This window comes from Astatotilapia calliptera, chromosome 7 (assembly GCF_900246225.1).
Source record: "Astatotilapia calliptera chromosome 7, fAstCal1.2, whole genome shotgun sequence".
NCBI lineage: Eukaryota > Metazoa > Chordata > Actinopteri > Cichliformes > Cichlidae > Astatotilapia > Astatotilapia calliptera.
Genome location: NC_039308.1, coordinates 43,065,952 through 43,086,864, shown reverse-complemented (window position 1 = coordinate 43,086,864; position 20,913 = coordinate 43,065,952). Strand labels below are relative to the sequence as shown.

At 40.7% G+C, this 20,913-nt stretch overlaps 1 protein-coding gene across 4 annotated transcripts in view; it reads left to right on the top strand.

The window, feature by feature from the left end:
- Positions 1 to 20,913, top strand: part of cadps2 (Ca++-dependent secretion activator 2) — a 186,005-nt gene that overhangs the window by 76,652 nt on the left and 88,440 nt on the right. The gene's annotated exons all lie outside the window — the stretch shown is intronic.

Below are 20,913 nucleotides of genomic sequence, written 5' to 3'. Positions count from 1 at the left end.
ATGGAGGAGGAGGAAGCAGTGAAGTGAAGCCTAAATAAGCGAGTCCATATGTGTATGTGATTTTTTTGTTGTTGTTGTTTTTTTGTTTTTTATAGTGTGTGCAGTTGTGGTTGGGAAGCATTGATCCAAATCCACAAAGTGTTGTTCATTAACAAAATATACCAATGGAAGTTTTCATTAAAGAAAAAAAGGAATCAATCTTTTAATATCTTTTTTATTAGTAAAAGTAATTCAAGTGATTTTCTTTTTCTTTTATTTTTAAAGGTTATTTATAACATTTTAAGTTCGAAATGACATCAAATCACCCAAGATAAAAGTACAAAGGACAGAGAAAAGAAAACAACAGCAACAACAACACTGGTTAGTCAGTCCATATTAAAAGTACAAGAGAAATAATGGAGTCCGAACAAAATGGTCTTCTGTGTGAAGTTAGACAGGGCAACAGAAAGTTCAGAGTCTAAAAGATGTGGGGAACAAGTCCAAGAAGGAGTTAGGGTCCGGCAGAGGTGTAGTTTCACATAAACATAAAGTGCAGGTGAATGGGTTAAACATTGTTGATTCTCTGTTAATATGATTGAGAAAAGAGTTCCAGATTTTAAAAAATTTAAAGTGAGTGTTAGCAAGACCATAACGAACCTCTACAATATACAGAAATGCAATCATCTCACATAGGGCTAGCACTGCAAGTATACCCTCTGGCTTTAATTTTAAGTCATAGATCCAGCTATATATATTAAATATCTCTTCCCAGAAACACCTAAGTGTAGGGCAAGACCAGAAAAGGTGGCCAAGAGTTCCTTCCATTGCTTTGCATTTATCACACAATGAGGAAATACATGTATGTAGGTGCTGTAAGTTTAAAAAGTGCAGTAAACTGGCTGACTAGGTGTTTGTAGAAGTTTTAATCAAATAATCATAAAAGTCATTATGAGCAGGAGGCTGATCCAGATGGGAGAAAGAGTGTTTAACCAAACATTCAAGTGATTTTCAAACAAGGGAATGATCACCGGGAACCAAATTGCCTGCTCTATGTGCAGTATTTTTTTGTTGAGGAAAATAAGCTCTCAGTTATTGGAGCTTAATATTTTATTCACATAAATATGTGAATGTGCTTGGAGAATATGATAGCCTGTGCAAAGAGACACGATAACTTCATATTATTTATGACAACTTCCTTCTATCCTTTAAAATTCACAGAATTATCATTGAATGAAGATACCCTAAACTTTAAAACTGGTCAAGTCAATCCCTTGATGTCTTCAGCTCATACACATTTCAAAGTATGAAAACGCATTCACACTTGAAATTAGGCCAGAAATGAGTAATACTGATGAAAAGTGCAGTTGAGTAATACTTCCTAGTTTGAAAGTTTCAGACCTCAAAAGACTGCATCACAATTTCTTGTAAAATTCCACTGTAAAATTGCTTTTAAATAGCCTTTTAAAACCTGCTCCCATATCTACTCTTGCAAAATATACATATAAATGTTTAAGATAAGATAAGTCCTTTGAGTTAATGACTGGCGTTGGGACGTGGTGGTGGTCCAGGGTGTTGTCATTGCGGGCCCTGGATCCTATTTTTTTTTGCAGTGAGGTCTGTGGAATAGGGGTCCTTACTGAGTCAGTTGTTAGCATGGTTCTCTCCTTCTGAGGGTACTCCTTTACCTCCCGGTCATATGTATCCCAACCCTCCCCGCTACTCCCTTAAACAACACACCACTCCCAGACATAGGGTCTGCATGGACCACAGTGGATTGGGCCATTTATATGAATTTGCTTGATGTGCTGTGCGATGACCTGCCCCTGGTTTTTAATTACATTGTAGTCAATGACCAACAGTCAGGTGCTCATGTCACATCTATTCCATCAGTTTTAATAGCACTCTAGTTTACACAAAGTTATACCCATCTTTTTCACTTTGTACACATACAGTGGTACGAAAAAGTGTTCGTCCCTTCCACAGTTCCAAGACAAAAACCATTGCTAAGCAAAAGGAACATAAAGGTTCGCCTCCGTTCCTCCAGAAAGCAGCTTGATGATCCCAAAGACCTTTGGGAAAATACTCTGTGGACTGACGAGACAAAAGTTTAACTTTGGAATGTGTGTCCCCAATTACATCTGGCATAAAACTAACACAGCATTTTAAAAAAAGGAACATTATACCGACAGTAACATATGGTGGTGGTAGTATGAGGCTGGTCTGGGGCTGTTTTGCTCAGGACCTAGAAGACTTGCTGTGGTAAATGGAACCATGAATTCTTCTGTCTACAAAAACATCCTGAAGGAGAATGTCCGGCTGGCTGTTTGTGACCTCAAGCTGAAGTGCAGGAGCAGGACAATGATCCAAAATGCACCAGCAGGTCCTCCTCCAAATGGTTTAAGAAAAATGTTGGAGTGGCCTAGGCAAAGTCCTGACCTGAATATGATTGAGATGCTGTGGCATGACCTTACAAAGGTGGTTCATGCTTGAAAACCCTCCAATGTAGCTGAATTACTGTCACAGGCTGGGTCTCCGACCCAGCACTCTGAGTTCTCTTTGTATTTTTCTCATTTTTTGATATGTTATTAGTTTTTGTGTTATTTCCTGTTTTGCCTTTAGTTTGGGCAGTTATTGGTTATTTTCCTGGGCTTTTTATGTTTGGGGTTTTGTATTCATTCATCACGTATTAGGTCTGTCTTATTGTGTTGTCATGTTTAGTTTTCAGTGTTTCCTGTTTTATTCTGACAGTGTCGTGTGTTCTTTGGTCATTGTATTTAGTTTCACTCTCTCTTGGTCCTGTCATTAGGGTTATGTTTGTCAGCTGTTCCCCCATGTGTCGCCATTTCCCCTGATCACCTCATGTCTGTATTTAAGCCTTTTGTTTTCTGCTTGCCTTTATCGGTTCGTCTGTTTATTTGACCTCAGTCTTAGTTACGGTTTTCGTTTGTTATGTTGACCTTAGCCTTAGTTTTTGTCTTTGCCTGTTTATTTTCTCCACAGTTATAGTTTTTGGTCTTTGTACCTCTTAGTGTTTTGCCAGTTTGTTTTGGTTTCCTGGTTTATCCCTGCCGTCATTTAAATAAAGCTTCACTTTTCTGTTTAACCTTACAACTCCTCGTCATCATCTGCTTTTGGGTCCTGTTTCCACACACATCGGCGCACCCCGCCGTGACAATTACAACAACTCTGCAAAGATGAATGAGTCAAAATTCCTCCACAGAGATTCATTGCTAGTTATCATAAGTCCTTCATTACAGTTGTTGCTTCTAATGGTGGGCGAACCAGTTATTAGCTGTAGGAGGCAATCACTTTTTCACTCAGAGCCATATAAGTTTGGATTTTTTTCCTCCTTAATCATAAACACCTTAATTTAGAAACTGCATTTTGTGTTTTGTGTTAGCGTTACCTAATATTTACATTTTTGCTGATCTGAAAGTGTGACAAACATACAAAAATATAGGAAATCAGGAAGGGGGCAAACACTTTTTCACACTACCGTACACCAACATACGCACCAATATATCACTTCCAACTTTGACGAGTGGGAAGGGGAGTGGGCGGGTGTTCCTGCACCCTGCCAGGGCAGTGGTTGCCTGGTGGCTCGAGGGCCAGGCTGGCCGCGTCCCAGGGTCGCTGTTCGTTTAGTGGCGCAGTTCTCTGGCACCTGGGGATCGCTGTTGGCTTATGACGGGATGGATGGGCTGTTGCAGAGTAGACTGCCTGTTGCCGCTGGTTCTCTGGAGCTGTTGTCTTTTGGTCGTGAGGGCTCCATCTGGAGCCTCCCTCCTCCTTCTGCTGGGATGGGCACACAGTTGTCATCCTGGGAGGGATTTATTGCAGCTTCTCTCTCTCTCATTTAAATCATGTATTTTTTTCACTGTGGATTCTGAAAACCTCATCCAGTGCATTGTTGGAATTAGGATTCCATATTTGAAGTAAAGCGTTGAAAAGAGCTCTGGTTTAGGAAGACCAAGCCACGAAAAAGTAGTACAAAAAGTCACACAAACACACAAATATGTATTTTATCATGGGTATTGTGCTTGCTTTAGGATGACCCACATTTATTTATGATATAATGCAAAATCTTTATAATAAAACAAAAACAAAAATTGATGTTGTCATGAGGTGATGGATCTGACCATCAGCTGTGCTTTTCTATAACCACCCACCCCCACACCACCCCTTTATTGGGTTATATATAAAGGGGCCTGTAAAAGTGTGCACTGAACTAGACAACATTTGAAGCGCAGTAATTTACCTTCAATTCTAAAAAAAAAAGTTTATCATTAGACATTAAAAACTCTTTGTATCACATCACCATACTTTTGGAGGATGAAGACGCAGGTGTCCTCACCTCCCTTTGAACCTGTCTGAGCATCCTGCTGCTAAATTAACTTTGTGTTATGCTTCTATCATTATAGATCCTAATGTAATTACTTAGGTCTATGCTTGCACACGGTCCAGACTCTCACTCCTTTAATTCTGAAGCTTTCAAATTATTCAGTTATATTTGTACTAATTAGAGGAATCTGCATAAGAAAAACTAACAGGCTCCAGATTGTGTTGTATGGAGAGATAGACTGCCAGCCCTCCTGGGAAAAAATCCAAGTAGGAAAATGTTGGGAGGGATTTACCATGTCTATTTTCCATCTAGAGCTCTCTAGTGGATACATTTATAATGGTGACACTTTTTTTTAAATTACCTATAACACTAATTAACTTTTCAGCTGACATATATACTGTCATGGATGTTAGTAATTAACAAATATTAGCAGATAATACTGCTTAGAGTGAAATACTGTAGCACAAAGCTGTTGTTTATTCAAGTGTAGATCTGCATAAGAACCAAACCAATGAACTAAAAACCAAACCAAGGATTACTGTTGCTAATTATTGTATAAATAAATCTTTTTGATTTGTTTTTAGTATATTGTCGGTTGGAAGATATTACTGTATTCTATTCATGCAGACTGGAGCAGCCAGGGATCAAACCACCAACCTTGCAATGAGTAAATCACCTGCTCTGTCGTTGGGGCTACAGCCACCCTAAATATGTCAACAATATTTAAAACATTAGTTGAACAAAAATATGAGTATAGTTGCACTACCTGACAGTATTAATGTAATCTTTTATATTGAATTACATTTTTTTTACTACTGTAATTCATTATTATAAGGATATCCTAATAACTCCCTAAAAAGCCTTCGGTTGCATATTTCTCCTGTACTGGCTTCCCTTCATTGCCTTCCTGTTAAATCTAGAATTGAATTTAAAATCCTGCTCCTCACATACAAGGTCTTAAATAAGTAGGCCCCATCTTATCTTATTGACCTTGTAGTACCATATCACCCTATTAGAGCACTTTGCTCTCGCACTGCAGGCTTACTTGTAGTTCCTAGAGCAGGGCTGCCCAATCCCAGTCCTCGAGAGCTACTATCCTGCAGCTTTTAGATGCATCCCTACTCCAACACAGCTGAATCAAATGGTTTGATTACCTCTTCAGCATGCCATCATGTTTGGCAAAGGCCTGATAACAAGCCATTCATTTGATTCAGGTGTGTGGGAACAAGGATGCATCTAAAAGCTGCAGGACGGTAGCTCTCGAGGACCGGGATTGGGCACCCCTGTCCTAGAGTATTTAAAAGTAGAATGGGAGGGAGAGCCTTCAGCTTTCAGGCCCCTCTTCTGTGGAACCAGCTTCCAGTTTGGTTTTGGGAAACGGACACTCTCTACTTTTAATATTAGGCCTAAAACTTTCCTTTTTAGTAAGGCATATAGTCAGGGCTGGACCAGGTGACCCTGAATCCTCCCTTTGTTATGCTGTGTTAGGTCTAGGCTGCTTGGGGATTCCCATGATGCATTCGGTGTTTCTTCTTCAGTCACTTTTTTCACTCACTATGTGTTTATATACCTCTCTGCATTTAATTATTTTTATTAATAATCTCTGGCTCTCTTCCACAGTATGTCTTTGTCCTGTCTTCCTCCACTCACCCCCAGCCAGTCATGGCAGATTGTTGCCCCCTCCCTAAATCCATTTCTGCCAGAGGTTTTTTCCTATTAAAAGGGAGTTTTTACTTCCCACTGTCACCAAAGCGCTTGCTTACAGGGGGTCATATGATTGTTGAGTTTTTCTTTGTATCATTGTAGGGTCTTTACCTTACAATATAAAACAATTTGAGGCAACTGCTGCTGTGATTTGGTGGAACATAAAAAAACTGAATTGAATTGATAGCTCATAGCGCTTTACAATGTTATAGAAAGAACCTGATAACTCCTTTTGAGCAAACACTTTGTAACCTTTTGGTGAAGTTGGTACCTATTAACTGTGTGAAATCTTCACTCGTTTAGCGCTGTGCTCCAATAAACTTTCAATGATTCCTGACCCTTTAAAAATAAAAGTTGACAACATTTATACCCAGTCATACACTCAGATGTAGTTCAGAATGAACATTTAACCATCTCTTTCGAGCAGGTTTGATGGTAGTAGTTACTGTATGTGCATTCTTGGTGAGATTAGCTAAACTGGAAGATTTCCTTGAACTGACTTCTCTAGTCTCCGAATGATGGAAATTACTATCTGTGGAGCCATACTAATGAACGTGTTACTTACTGTGAATGAAGGCTAAATTTGGGATGTACTAGTGGTTCTCAAACTTTTTACAATGAATACCACCTCATAAAGTATGTGGCTCTTGAAGTACCAACATTAAAGTACAGTAGTGTATGCCTATTTAGCACCATATACAGCTTACATGAGACAATTTTATTTCTTTTATGAATGTTATTTATTTTAACTGTCATAAACAGGATGTGACAGTGAAAATAATAATAAAAACTGTAATGCATTAAAACATTTAGAACAGGTAGATTATCCGGTCTTTAAGTGAAGACATACAGTATGAATCCCGCTTCCGGGTCAAAGCTAGTCTGTCTTTATCAAGGCTGTTGTGTTTTTAACATGTTTTAATGCTTTGTATCTTGTTCTGTTTAATCTCAGTAAGACCCTAAAAATGAGGCAGTGATTACTGTCGGACTCTCTTGGTTTTTATTACCACTGTTCATTTTAAAGCTCAGTTTTTAAAACCTTACAATGTAACTAAAGCCCAGCCCATGCAGCAGTATATTAATGAATAATCTTGTATTGTGGATGGATTATCTCAGTTGTTCTCCTGACTGAAGCTTGATTCATTTACATCATCCCAACATGCGATTGCATTTGTCCTTAACCATCGGGAACCCTTGTGTTAGCTTTTATCGAGTGGCAAAGTTAGCGTTCATCCTCCAGCTTCACTGTGCTAATGTGTTTATATCAGGGGTCGACAACCTGCGGCTCCGGAGCCGCCTGTGGCTCTTTAGTCCTTATAGTGCGGCTCCGCGTGGTTTGGGAAAGTAGATTAGTAATAAACAAGTATTTAGTTGAAGTGTATTTTATTTATGTTCTTTTTTTAACTTGTAGTTCTAAATTGGAAGATTATTGTGATATTGAAATATAAAAATAAAATTATATTTTATTATTTTTTCATTGCTCAAAATAAGCGTCACACTCGCGGAAGCCAGTGTACCTGCCAAAATGCCGTGCATTTATCGAGACTTTCAACCCCAGGTAGGCCAATTGTGGGTCTTCGGATCCACATTATGTCAGCAGCTGTTCTCCACCGTGAACTATGTTAAAAACAAACACCGCTCATGCCTCACAGATGACAGCTTACAGTCCTGCTGTTCAGGGGGTTCGGAGGTTCGGGAGCAGAAATTCCATTGTACCACGGCAGACCTGACGATGTTTGCATGAACACGCTTTTCAGCATCTCTTTATTGACCACTTTTCACACATGGTTGCTGACGCATAGAGCCGGCTGTAGCTTTCAAAATGTGTTAATTACATAAATAAAATGTAATTTTCTCTGTAGCACTTCATGGATTTCATAAGCAACACACCTTAGTTGTTCACACAAAGAATAAAGGTAAAAAACAGTATATACAGTGTTATCTTCATTTTATATGTCAAAAAGTATTTGCGGCTCCCAGTGTTTTCTTTTGCATGGAAACTGGGTCCAAATGGCTCTTTGGGTCTTAAAGGTTGCTGACCCCTGGTTTATATTATACTAACCATAGCTGTGTAGCTAGCCATCACGTAGCACATCATTATATACCAGCTAGTCCAACTTCAGTAACCCTACAACATCACTTTAGTTTCCTGTCTTCATTTATGTCGGAAGTGATAGCAGAGCTGTACATTTTAACTTTTTAGAAATCCCTCAATCAGAACATGGTATATTAATTAATCTTAAAAAAGTTTTTGGGTGGGCTCCCTCTAGTGGTACGTGTTTGAGAACCACTGTTCTAGTTAATATAATTCTTTGTGTACTTCTCAGTTATTCTTTCAACTGCTCCTTTGAAGGATCATCTCAATCATCTGCCTCAATCTCACCCAATGCTTAGCACCCTCTTTTGTTATACCAGTCCTGTGCATGTCCTCCTTCACTCATGAATCTTCTCATTCGTTTTTTACTTTTCCCTGGCATCTCCATATTCAGCATCCTTTATGTATTGTGGCAGTAAGGACGGACCGCACCACCATAGTTCACACTTTTGACACACTTTAATCCTTGGTTGATGTTTCAACATACCTGCAGCTTTTCAGCTGCCAGCCATACATACACAATAACAACAACAAACTCAGGACCCAGTTAATTCTTTTTATGCAGGGAGGTGTGATTGCTGATGACGCTCCCTTGCGTCGGCTTCCCCTGCCGCCGCGCCACAAACCACACCTGCCACATACCCTCATTGCTCGACTGAGGCCAGGGAGGTCCGGCTGAATCTACTCCTTGCCAGTGGCCAATGGACCAGTGGCAGGGATGAATGGGATCTGGGAGTTGATCACGTATCCAGCGGCGGCACAGCAGGCACAACCCATGGCTCATGGGCAGCTTGCCAGGTGTCTGGTGCAGTAGGCGTGACATGAGACAGGGCTCACAGGTGGTTTGGCAGTTGTCGGTCCATCCGGTGCACTAATCTCCGGCTCGGCCAGAGCACGTCCCACCGGCGTGACAACTTCTGGCGAAGGCGTGGCAGGTTCCTCCTACATGCACTACACGCTGACCTCCGGAATGGCGTGGGGGTCGCCTCCATTCCCCATGCAGTCAAAGGACCCTGATGAGGCCGGCGGCGTTGTTGGCCAGGAACCAACTGGTCCTGCAGCTGTCAAGCTGTTCAAGTTGGCTTAAGGGTGAGTGCTGTACACCACATCCTGATTAAGTTCCGGATGAAGGCTCTTAGGGTGCTGTTGATCTTGTACAGTTCCAGGCATTTCAGGATCCAGGTGTGGGGCATCAAGTCAAAGGCCTTCTATTAGACAATCCAGGCAGTGCACACATTGGTCAATCTGGTCTTGCAGTCTTGAGCGACTGCTCTGTCTACCAGTAGCTGGTGTTTTGCTCCTCTGCCAATTCCTTTTATGTGCTCCGCTCATGTATTGAATCCCGTTCCTGTTCATCTTAGCTGCTATGATGCCTGATAGGAGCTTCCATGTGGTACTGAGGCAGTTTATTCGCCGGTAGTTGGATGGGACTGTTCCCTTCTGGGATAAGGAGTGTCCAGCCTTCAGTTAGGTATTACGATTGTCTCTCGTCGACTAGCATCTGGTTCAGTGGTGCTGCCAGATGCTCATGGAATGCAGTCAGCTTCTTCAGCCAGTAAGCGTGAATCATGTCAGGGCCTAAGGTTGTCCAACCCCAACTCTTCATACTGGAGACCCATTCTTGGATGTCTGTGATGGTTATGCATTTCATCCTTCCCATATGCTCTTCCAGTATTGATCCATCTCTAGCTTTGATGGTGCTTTTCTCATACTGTTCCCCTGCCACTGGGAGTATACCTTAGATGGTTACATGGAGTAGAGCTGGCTTACCCTCTTGCCTTCTATCTCTCTGGTATACCTCTTCAAGTGGCTGGCCAGTGCTGTGAGTCTTTTCTTGGCAGTTTCCAAGGCTAGAAGTATGAGCAGCTTGCTGTACTTCTTAGGCAACTTCTTTATTGCACCTTTCTATGGTCTCATCCTCCATGAGGATACTGTTACTTGTGGCTGTTCACCTTGAAGACAAGCATGTCACTAAGCACTGCTGCCAAGCCCACCTCAGACATGAGCAAGAGACATAAATATGAAGCCATACCAACTCGAATGGTGCCCAGATTAACAAGGTTGACATCAAGTGTTGAGGAACCAGGACACCCTGATGAGAAGTGTGCTAATAGAACAAGATGGCATCGGTGAGCAAGACATGAAAATGAGGCACTTTTGGAATGCTACTATGTAACCATCAGCGCAAGGGGATACATTAATAGGATGGGAGCGCTGGGGGCAGTGACTCTCAAAATAGGCAAGTCAATCTTCACAGAACAGAGCTCAACTTATTACAGGTGGTTTTTTTTTTTTAGACTTCTCCTTTCAGGCGCATGAGCATTTTGGATAAACTAGTCTTTGGTGGAAGGCTTGTCTCTGCTTATCTTCTCCATGGGTATGTCATCTGGACTAACTGCCTTCCAATTTCATTCTCTTCACAGCTGCCCTCAGTTCCTATTTACTAATCCTTCATGATTTGCTGTTTTCCATTGGTTCTTTTCTCTCTCTGTTTATTTCATAACCTTGTTAAAAGTACTCCTTCCAACTTCTCAACATATTCTTTTCAGTTGTTAGTACATTTCCATTTATTTTAATAACCCGGATCTGTTGCATATTCTTTCCAGCTCATTCTCTTTGACTAACAAATTGATAATGTCAGGGAGGTTAAAGTTGGACCCAGAAGGCAGACCTGGAGATGGTGAGATTATTTTTTATTAAGGATGTGGCAAGCTTGGCAAATGTGAAACTGGGAAGAGGGAGCCTCAACTGAGGGGAAAAAGTCAGATTCAGTTCTGCTTGTAGTTGCAAACAAATGAATTTTGAATGTGTGTGAATGTTAGATTGAAAACACTTACATAAGAAAAGCCTGGAAAAAATTCTTGAGAATGGGTGAATGAGGGAAGATGTATAAAGCCGCTTTCAGTGCTCAGTTAAAGTAGAAAAGTGCCATATAAGAACCAGTCCATTTACCAATCAGGTATGTGTCTCTGTGCACTGTACCTTGTAAAGTCTATGAATATAGCTTGCTACCAAAGCTAGTTAGCATTAGCTGGTAACTTCGAGACTTGAGCGTAGAATTCTAAGTGTTCACTTTTGGTTATAAAAAACCCCCCAAAAATGTCAGCATCAAAAATATTATCATAAGGATTTGTAATGTGTAGGTAATAGTCATTATGTCAATCTTTTATTAAGGCCCTCCAAGGTTTGGAGGCCTATCTCCCCCTACCACCACTTCCCCTGCCAGTGGCGGACCCCCTCAGACATCGGTGCGTTGGTGGTTCTTTGTGTCCGGGGATGGGCATCCAGGTACACACCAGCTCACTCCTTGGCGGCCGCTTATCGGGGCCTGGAGCCTGGGGCTCGCTCGGGCCACTTCGGAGGTGGGGTGCCCCCGGCCTCTCGGCCTGGGGCTCGGTCACTCAGGCGCAGCTGGCTGCCGGCGGAGCTCACGGGCGCGTCACTGCAACTCCCCCTGGCTTCTGCTCCGCGGCTGCTGAGTGAGCCCTCATCTGGGACTCTCCTCAGCTCTTTCTGGGACAGTGGCGCGGCTGCCCCTCTGTTGGTCTTCCTTGGTCTCTTGTGTTCTGGGGGCCTCTGGATGTCTGGAGTTTTGATCTCCTCCACACCTGCTTCATGCCCTGGAGGACGGGGCTGTGGCCCCCCCACACCCTCTAGCAGATTATTACATGAAGGAACCTTTTAAAAAACAAAAAACAAGCGCGTCCATGCTCACAGGTGTACACACGGGTGATCACACCCACAAACTACACCCTTTTTGGCTCATACCTCAAAGCACACTGTGTTCTGTTGATCTTATGTGCTGCACAATAATGTTTAACATTTAGGATTTACTGTCATATTCCCATATATCATTGTGATGTTGTTTATTCTATTACTCTTGTTCTCTTCTGCTTGCTTTCTTTTTTCTTTCTCAGCAGGTGATCCAGGTGATTGATATATGCATTTTTTTCTCTCTGCCCGTTCTGTTGGTTTTTGTCTTTTGCCCTTCTCCCCCGTCCCTCTTCTCAGCTGTTTCTCTTTCCCTCTTTCTTTCTCCCCTTCTTTCCCCCAGTCAAGTCTGTCCCGTATTCAGTAAGTGAAAATAAAATAAACAATAAAAGGTGAATCAAATGGACCATTACGGCAAGGCTGGGATGGTCAGTTTGGTAAAGTAAATCCGTTGGGGAACTTTCTTTGCCTTTAGACAACAATTCTGAGGGCAAAAGAGCCAAACGGGACAGGCCAAAAAAAAGAAAAAAAAAGAAAAAAGAAAAGCCTGGAAAAAATTCTTGAGAATGGGTGAATGAGGGAAGATGTATAAAGCCGCTTTCAGTGCTCAGTTAAAGTAGAAAAGTGCCATATAAGAACCAGTCCATTTACCAATCAGGTATGTGTCTCTGTGCACTGTACCTTGTAAAGTCTATGAATATAGCTTGCTACCAAAGCTAGTTAGCATTAGCTGGTAACTTCGAGACTTGAGCGTAGAATTCTAAGTGTTCGCTTTTGGTTATAAAAAACCCCCCAAAAATGTCAGCATCAAAAATATTATCATAAGGATTTGTAATGTGTAGGTAATAGTCATTATGTCAATCTTTTATTTCCAGAAAGTGGGTTTATACACTATTCTGCATTTAATCATTTGTTATTATTAATCAGTGGCTCTCTTCCACATCATGTCTTTGTCCTGACTTCCTCCCATAACTCCCAACTTATTGTGGCAGATGGCCGTCCCTCCCGAGCCTGGTTCTGCTGGGGGTTTATTCCTGTTAAAAGGAAGTTTTTCCTTCCTACTGTCACGAAAGCACTTGCTCATAGGGGGTCATATGATTGTTAGGGCAATTGTTTTTGTGATTTGACATGAACTGAATTGAACTGAACTAAAGTGAATATTAATTCTGCATAATATTTCTCTAAAAGGATGTAAACTGTATGGAGTACTGCACATGTAAATTTTTGCCTAATTCCTCATTAAGAATAATTTAGAATACTTTGTAACCTGACTGCTTGAAAAAAAAAAAAATCACAATATCAAAAATGTCACTAGGGTTGCCATAGAAACTGAACACATGCTTGGTTAACCTTTTAGCTGTTTAAAATGCTGAGGGTAGCTTGGGTAGTGGCATGAAATGTACAGCTATGGTGAATCTGGGACCAAGGATGACTTGAGCTAACTGGCAGATGGTTGTGTTCCTGACTTACTGCTTGCACATAATGGAAAAATCTTAAATGGACTGGTTCTTACATATAGCTTTACTACTCTGAGCACTCAAAGCGCTTTACACAACTTGCCTCATTCACCACTGACACAAGCACTTTTTTCTGTCCTCGTTCTATGTAAGTGCTTTCTATCTAACATTCATAGTGTGTGACTCACAGCCATCAAAAAGGAAGTTGGGGTTAATATCTTGCCCAAGGATATTTGGCATGCAGACTAGAGAAGATGGGGATCACAAACCACCAACTTTCCGATTAGTAGGTGACCTGCTCTACCACCTGAACTAAAGCCACCACAGGACATACTCCAAAGTTGGCTGTCAACATGAATGCTTCAGGAGCAACATTATGTGACCTGTTCTAGGGTGGGGGGCGGGGGACCTGCGCCCAGGTCTGGATTTGTTCTTGCTGTAAAAGTGACCAAATCTTTATGTGTGTGTGGAAAAACGCTCCCCTAAGTGATTTCCAGAAATTAGTACTCAGACCCCAGGGTGTCTGCACACCAAATCACCTGCAGCAGAAGACACAAAAACACACACAGTCTGCCCAGATCCTGACAGCCAGATGCCATCATTTGATTTCAGCACATAAAGATGTAGCTTTGCTTTTTTTTAAGATTTAAAATTAAACTTTTCTTTTAGTTTGTGGATATCAGCTGTGTCACTGATAGCACACAAACTGAGATATCAAGTAGAAACAGGAAACAATATTACAGGCAGTTCGTGAACATTGGCCCAAAATACTCTTATAATTTTCAGTCCTCTCAGAAATTCAGCTTGAGTTAATGTTGCATTAAATCTGCCATTAATTATGTGTGAGGAAGCGGACACTTTTTAAACCTCGAGAGATGCGGTGGAATGTCTAACTTCACCCAAGCTTTTCCATCAGTGACTCTATGAAGTCTGGGTACTTGCGCATATAGGCACAAACAACATTAGGGACCCATTTCCTGACCCGGAGGCGCAGGGAAACAGCCCACCAAGGAAAACCCCAATGTGCATGTAGCGTACAAGTATACCTACCCCTGCCTGCCCCCTCTCACCTAGGGCAAATCCTGAGTTTAACAGAGTCCAACACCTCTCCAGGAAACTGGTTGCAGACTGTGTACTGTGGTGAGCCTGACTATAGCTAGTTGGTTAAGGCACCAGGTGATCCTGTCTCAGGCAGGGAGACGTGGATTCCTTAAATTTTTCCACTATTATTTTTTTTCCCTGTCAGAATCGCTCTTTGTCCTCTCTCACCCAGGAACAATTTTAGTGTTCTGTAAGCAATAATATATGATCTTAAAGCAGTATACCTACACTGTACATGCTGACCTTGTATCAAACTTCCACATAGACTAAACCTGTGTTCTGTTTATATTTATTCTTTACTGTCAAACTATTAAACACCACTGAGCGTGCAGCTGAGAGAATAAAAACTAAAACTGTCCTTTAAACATTAATTTAATGAAATCTTTGATTAAAATCTATCAGATGTCTGAATGATAGCATTGTCACATTGATAAGGCAGTTAACTTAGTCTGTATTTTTGTTGGCTTTCTTTCCAGGCTTCAGATAGACTAAACTTGATTAATATAGTAGCTGTTTTCCAGTCTTACTGACCAAACCCCTTAAAGTGCAAACTTTTAATGCTATGTTACTCTACAGTGCTTTTCTCTTTACCTCTCACACTCAGCTGCTTGGTCTCTGGCAGTTACCTTGCTGGTCGTATTACTTGTTTAACCTCTTCAGATTTTTCCCCATAGTATAGTTTCATCTTCCTTTGTAAAATCAGTCACTCTAATGCCAGTACATTTATTCATAATTGTGATTAGTCATTTCTGCTAACGTCACCCATTTTATGTGAATGTACAAGGGAAACCCTGGGGAAACTTAGTGAGTTGATAGCTAGCTTCATGTGACCGCTTGCCACTGTTAGGGTAAGTGAATCCAGATTGACTAATGATACCATGGGTATGCTGAACCAACTTTGTGGTACAGGCCTCAAGTAACATGTCAGTAATTGTGAGAAGAATCACTAAAACTAATAAATTCAGTGTGTAAACTCTTCTTGTTTTTTTCTTGTAGACCTTCTATTGGGTCTGTTTGGCTGAGCTGCTGTCATTTCAGCTTCACTTTGCTGTTGATAGGCATACGCAAGCATATCTACAGGTTACAGAAACTAAACAGTAGTGCTTAAATACCAGCCATGTCTTGCCTTTGTTTTGGATTCCCAGTGAGACAAAGACAGTGATATTTTTGATGAAGAATATGTAGAGCATGTAATTCTACATATGCCATGTAAATCTGCATGATGAAGTGACTACTCTTGTCTGGTGGGGTCAGAAGAATTCTTGGATTAAAAAATGGCCTAACTGGCCAAAAAGAAGTCAGCAAGACCCTGAGGTAAAAAATCCTTAGCATTTTACTCTCAGCTTTCCATCTGTAGTAAGGTGATGAAAAGCCAAGCTGTTCGCTACTTCAGAGCTGCCACACTGCTTTGACTCCTCATGGGTCATGTCATCCCTCAGAGGGGGTGGCGGACGTTGGCGCTCTGACATGGAGATAGGCAGCCACGGCTGATGGAGCTAACAAGGCAGTCGGCTCGTTAGCTGCTAATTGAGCTGTTAGTGCCAAGACTGGAGTGTGCCATCTGTTTGTCACAGAGGAACATCTTGTCGCTTAACGCCTGCCGACAAGACCCTCTCTCTCTCCTTCCGTGGTGCGATATTAATAGCTCAAGTCCACAGACGGAAAGAAAAATGAAGAAATTGAAGAAGTGACAAACAAACTGAGAGTTTGGGTGGGTGGGTTGGGGGTGAGGGGGCTCTGTCAGGTCCAGTTAAACCTGACAAGAAACAGCATGTCACTTAGACTCTAAATAAAAAAAACTGGAAGTAGTTTTCATTTCAAATCCTTAAATGATCTTTCAAGCAGATTTTTTTTAAGTCAACATAAATAATTTCTTGCATCTTCTTTTGGAAAGATGTGAAAAAAAAAAAAACCCTCTTTTTTGTGGTTTATGAATTGAATGGTGTTCATAGTGAATTTTCAAATTCAACCAATACTTTTAGGAGGCTCACTGTGAGTAGTAGTGGAGTAGAAGTTGCCCATTCTCACATCTAGCACCTAGCAGGAGAGGTTACCTCATATTCATTCTCACTACTCTAATTCCATACCAGGTATAAGATAAAAACATGTAGAAGCTGTTGGTGTAGTATATACAAACTGCTGACCCTTAAGCATCCTTCATGCTACTTAGCTGCAGCTGTTGCATGGTGACATAAACAGGAAAAATATAGAACTGAAATGAATGGATCAGACAAATTGGATCAGCGCTTCCCTCCTGAAAGTACTCTGTTTGGCCTTGTTGAAGGTACTGCCTAGTGGGTTCAACCTTAGAGACCAAGCACCCACTTACACACTGTGTATTCTTTGAACTCTTTTCCAGAGACTTGACAAATAAATGGCTGCGTGTGGTGGCCAAACGTTCTGGAGCGGTTGAAGTTTGTGTACTACCATACATACCTTTTTGACTGTGTTATCTTTGAATATAACAAGTTTCAGTATAAAATGTCTTTGGAAATAGGGCTGGGCCATATTATACCGTTCACGGTAATACCAGTATAATGTTAGGCAACGATAGGAAAATAAAATATCGCGATAGAATATGAGTAAAACGCGCATGCGCAGTGCCTTTGTTTTCATACGCACATGGCCGATTGTTGAGTGAAACAGATGAACCAGAATTGGTTTGTGAAAATGGTGCAACTTCAGTGATGTGGAACTGGTTTGGTGTTTGTCCGTCAGATACACAACAAAGCACATTTTTTTGCAGAACATAGAATAGAATAGAATAGAATTGCCTTTATTGTCATTGTACAGAGTACAACGAAATTGGAGTGCCACTCCCTTGGTGCAAGATTCAATAATAAATATAATGTAAAATATAAAAAGTACAATAAAACAATCACAAGTATTCAAACAATAGTAAGTAAGATATATACAGCGTAGCAGCATTAATATAATGACAGTATGAATAGCAGCATGATATAATGGCAGTGACGGTATGGTATAGCTAAGCAGGTTCAATTGTTTTTGTGCTTATTTACTACGGTGATAGCTCTGGGAAAGAAGCTATCCCTGAATCTGTTTGTCCTGGTTTTATGTGACCTGTACCGTCGGCCTGACAGTAATAGTTCAAACTGTTGATTGCTGGGGTGAGAGTGGTCCTTGATGATATTGCCAGCTCTGCTGAGGTACCGAGAGTTTGCAATGACCTCCAGGCTGGCCAGAGAGCAGCCAGTGATCTTCTGGGCTGTGTTGATGACCCTCTGCAGTACTTTCCTGTCCGCAGCTGAGCACCCTGCATACCATGTTGTTATGCCGTACGTTAGGATGCTCTCTATGGTGGCTCTGTAAAATGTCACCAGCAGCCTCTCCTCCAGGTTGTTCCTCCTGAGCACTCTCAGAAAGTGGAGATGTTGCTGGGCCTTTTTTACCACTGCCGTGGTATTTGCAGTCCAGGAGAGGTCATCAGAGATCTGCACGCCCAGAAACCTCATGGAGCGTACCCTCTCCACACAGTTCCCGTGAATGTAAAGTGGGGCCGGGTCTGCTCTGCCCTTCCTGAAGTCCAAGATAAGTTCTTTAGTTTTCATGGTGTTCAGTTGGAGGTTGTTAACTGAACACCACTCAGTCAGTCTGTTAACCTCATCTCTGTAGTCCGACTCATCCCCCCTTGAGATGGTGTTTGAGAGATGGGTAGGGGAGCAGTCATGCAAGCGGCCGTCGTTATTGTCGTATTTGTCGGACTAAGATGCTCTTAAATCTGGGAGTAATCTGAGTAACTCCGTATGCTTCAGGTCAAACGAACACTGCAGCATCACTGAGAGTTAAAAACTGTCTAAATTCTTTCATCTTTAATAAAACGATCAGCATTGCTGCTTTAGCAGGTGTAACTATGAAGTTTAACTTCCAGGCATCTATGAAAACAAAAGTTATTACATTTAACGGAGTTAGAAGTTAGCAGGAAGCTAGCGGGAGTTAGCTCGCTAGTTTTGCTAGTTACCTAAGCATGATATTGCATGTTCTGACTGAGAGATTTCTGAAAAAATTCAAACGTACAGCTCTGCTATCACTTCCAACATAAATGAAGACAGGAAACTAAACAGCAGTGACGTTTGTAGGGTTACTGAAGTTGGGCTAGCTGGTATATAATGATGTGCTACGTGATCGCTAGCGACACAGCTATGTTAGCATAACATACACAGTGAAGCTGGAGGACGAACACTAACACTTTTCCACTTATAAAAGTTAACGTTAAGGTTCCTGATAGTTAGAGACAAATGCAATCGCATGGCAGGATGCTGTAAACGGACCAAACTTCAGTCAGGAGAACAACTGAGATAATCCATCCACAATACGAGGTTAGTCATTAATATACTGCAACAACATGGGAATAGAGCAGCTGCCAGAGAATTCAACATTAATGAATCAATGGTACAGAAGTGGAGGAAGCAAGAAGAATGAGTTTAATAAAGTTTGATTTATCTGACTGCTTTGTTTCACTTAATGTGCCTTATAATCCCGTGCACCTTATGGTCCGAAAAATACGTACTGCACACTGCAGTTTAATGTTGCAAAGCACCTCTTTTTAACTTCAGTGGATATTATACATGGTTATGCTCAGGATATGTCAGCCCATTTCTACTGGAAATGCCTTTTGGTTAAACTTTCAGCAAGGAATTTGCATTTGCACTGTTAAATTTTTATATAGCTTTAATACACATAAAAACCAGCTTCTTGTTTAAGTGAAAATAAATGGAAGGTTGTCTTTTTGCGCTAGTAATGTTGTGGAGTTGTATTTTGTCTCGCATCAATTATATATCGTTATATTATTATATATATATATCGTTATCGCAAATTTTCAAATATATATCGTGATAAATATTTATGGCCATATCGCCCTGCTCTATTTGGAAAGACCATTCATTTCTGCCTTTTCTCATTTTACTTGATTTTTCTTTCAATATCAGTCACGTCTTAACACTGAATGTCAGCATAAATCTTTGCCTCTTTCGGCTTAATCACAACAATATGCAAATACGCAAACTCTACACAGACTGGAACCTTTTTTTTTAAATGAACAAATGAACATTGAAAAAAGTATTCTTCCCAAGTGAGTTACAGAATCATCAAGGCACGAATGCTATTTATTCTTAATTCACAAAAGATTCAGTGTATTTCAACCAGTGATCTCTCGCCTAGTTTTTCAAAGAGTCTTTGAAATCAAAGTATAAAGTCATGACATTTCTGTAACATTTTGTATCCTAAAGTGGCTGAGCTGGAAGAAAAACTATTTCACAGAAGCACAATCAAACAAAAGAACAACCTTCACTTTACAATTTCATGTATTTGAATTTTAGACAATATCACTTTATTTTATTAAAAGAAACATTTGATCTACCCACTGTCATTTTGCTATACAAACGGACTCTTTTGACTTTCAAATGACAGGTAATCCAGTACAGACGCAACCTGTGTTGAAGGTGAAACTGTTTCTCTCCTGGTTGTCTTCTCTCCTGAGTTGCTTGTTGCCTGGTGAAGAGCTGTGTGTGTGTGTGTGTGTGTGTGTGTGTGTGTGTGTGTGTGTGTGTGTGTGTTTTGGGGGGGGGACTGTCAGCTCACTAGAGGCGCTAATTTGTTAATGTTCCTTCTGTTAGGAATCCTAATTACTGTTGTAAGCTTCATGCCTAATTTAGTGATTATGTGCGAGATGACTGAGCTAATGAACATCTCAAGATGTTCCAGTTGTTCCACACCTTTTTCCTGCTTTTTATCTTTTTAAATTCTAGCAGAGAATTAATAATAGAAGAGTTAACCTTTGGACTGGTTCTTAATTGTAGTATTTTTGAGTTTGTAGTGCCTAATTGTGGCATTTTGTTTTGCATCTCCCACAGTTACAGGAATTTGTGAGGAGGATGTTCAGCCATGTCTAAACTTTGGAACAAACTGTGTTTTCTCTCAAGTCCTAGGTTTATCTTTCTTAAAACAATAAAATCATTCACATAAATTATCTTTTATTAGTCATGCATTTTGGCTATAAGGATCCCAACACTCATATGTTTGATAAACAAAGAATATTTACAAAAATGTAACATCAATTTATTGTTTTACGATTGAAAAGCACTGAAATGATAATAAAGTCTATAGATTAATTTAAAAAGTTTTATAAAGGGAGGTGCAAGGAGGAAAAATAAAACTAATGCATTGTTCTATGCTGATAGTAAGGCATGGACAGGTTTGTGAAAAACTGCAGGTAAACCTGAAGTAGCAGAGGCATCAGATGAGTCCTCATCAGACACCACAACTGCCCCCCCCGTCTTGATTTTGAAAATCGTTTCAATATAATTTTAAACTATACTTTAAACTTTATCTAGCGGATGTTAAGTTTGATAAGATGAGTGGCTTGAAAGAAATGTTTAATCTGTGGAAGTTCTCCAAAAAAGAAGGCAAAATTAGTCTAAATAACCCGTACACGTCACTAAGGTCTGACGCTTTATTAGCCAATCTTTGTTGGTTTGTTTTAACTTATCTGTCTGGTGTGCATGTAT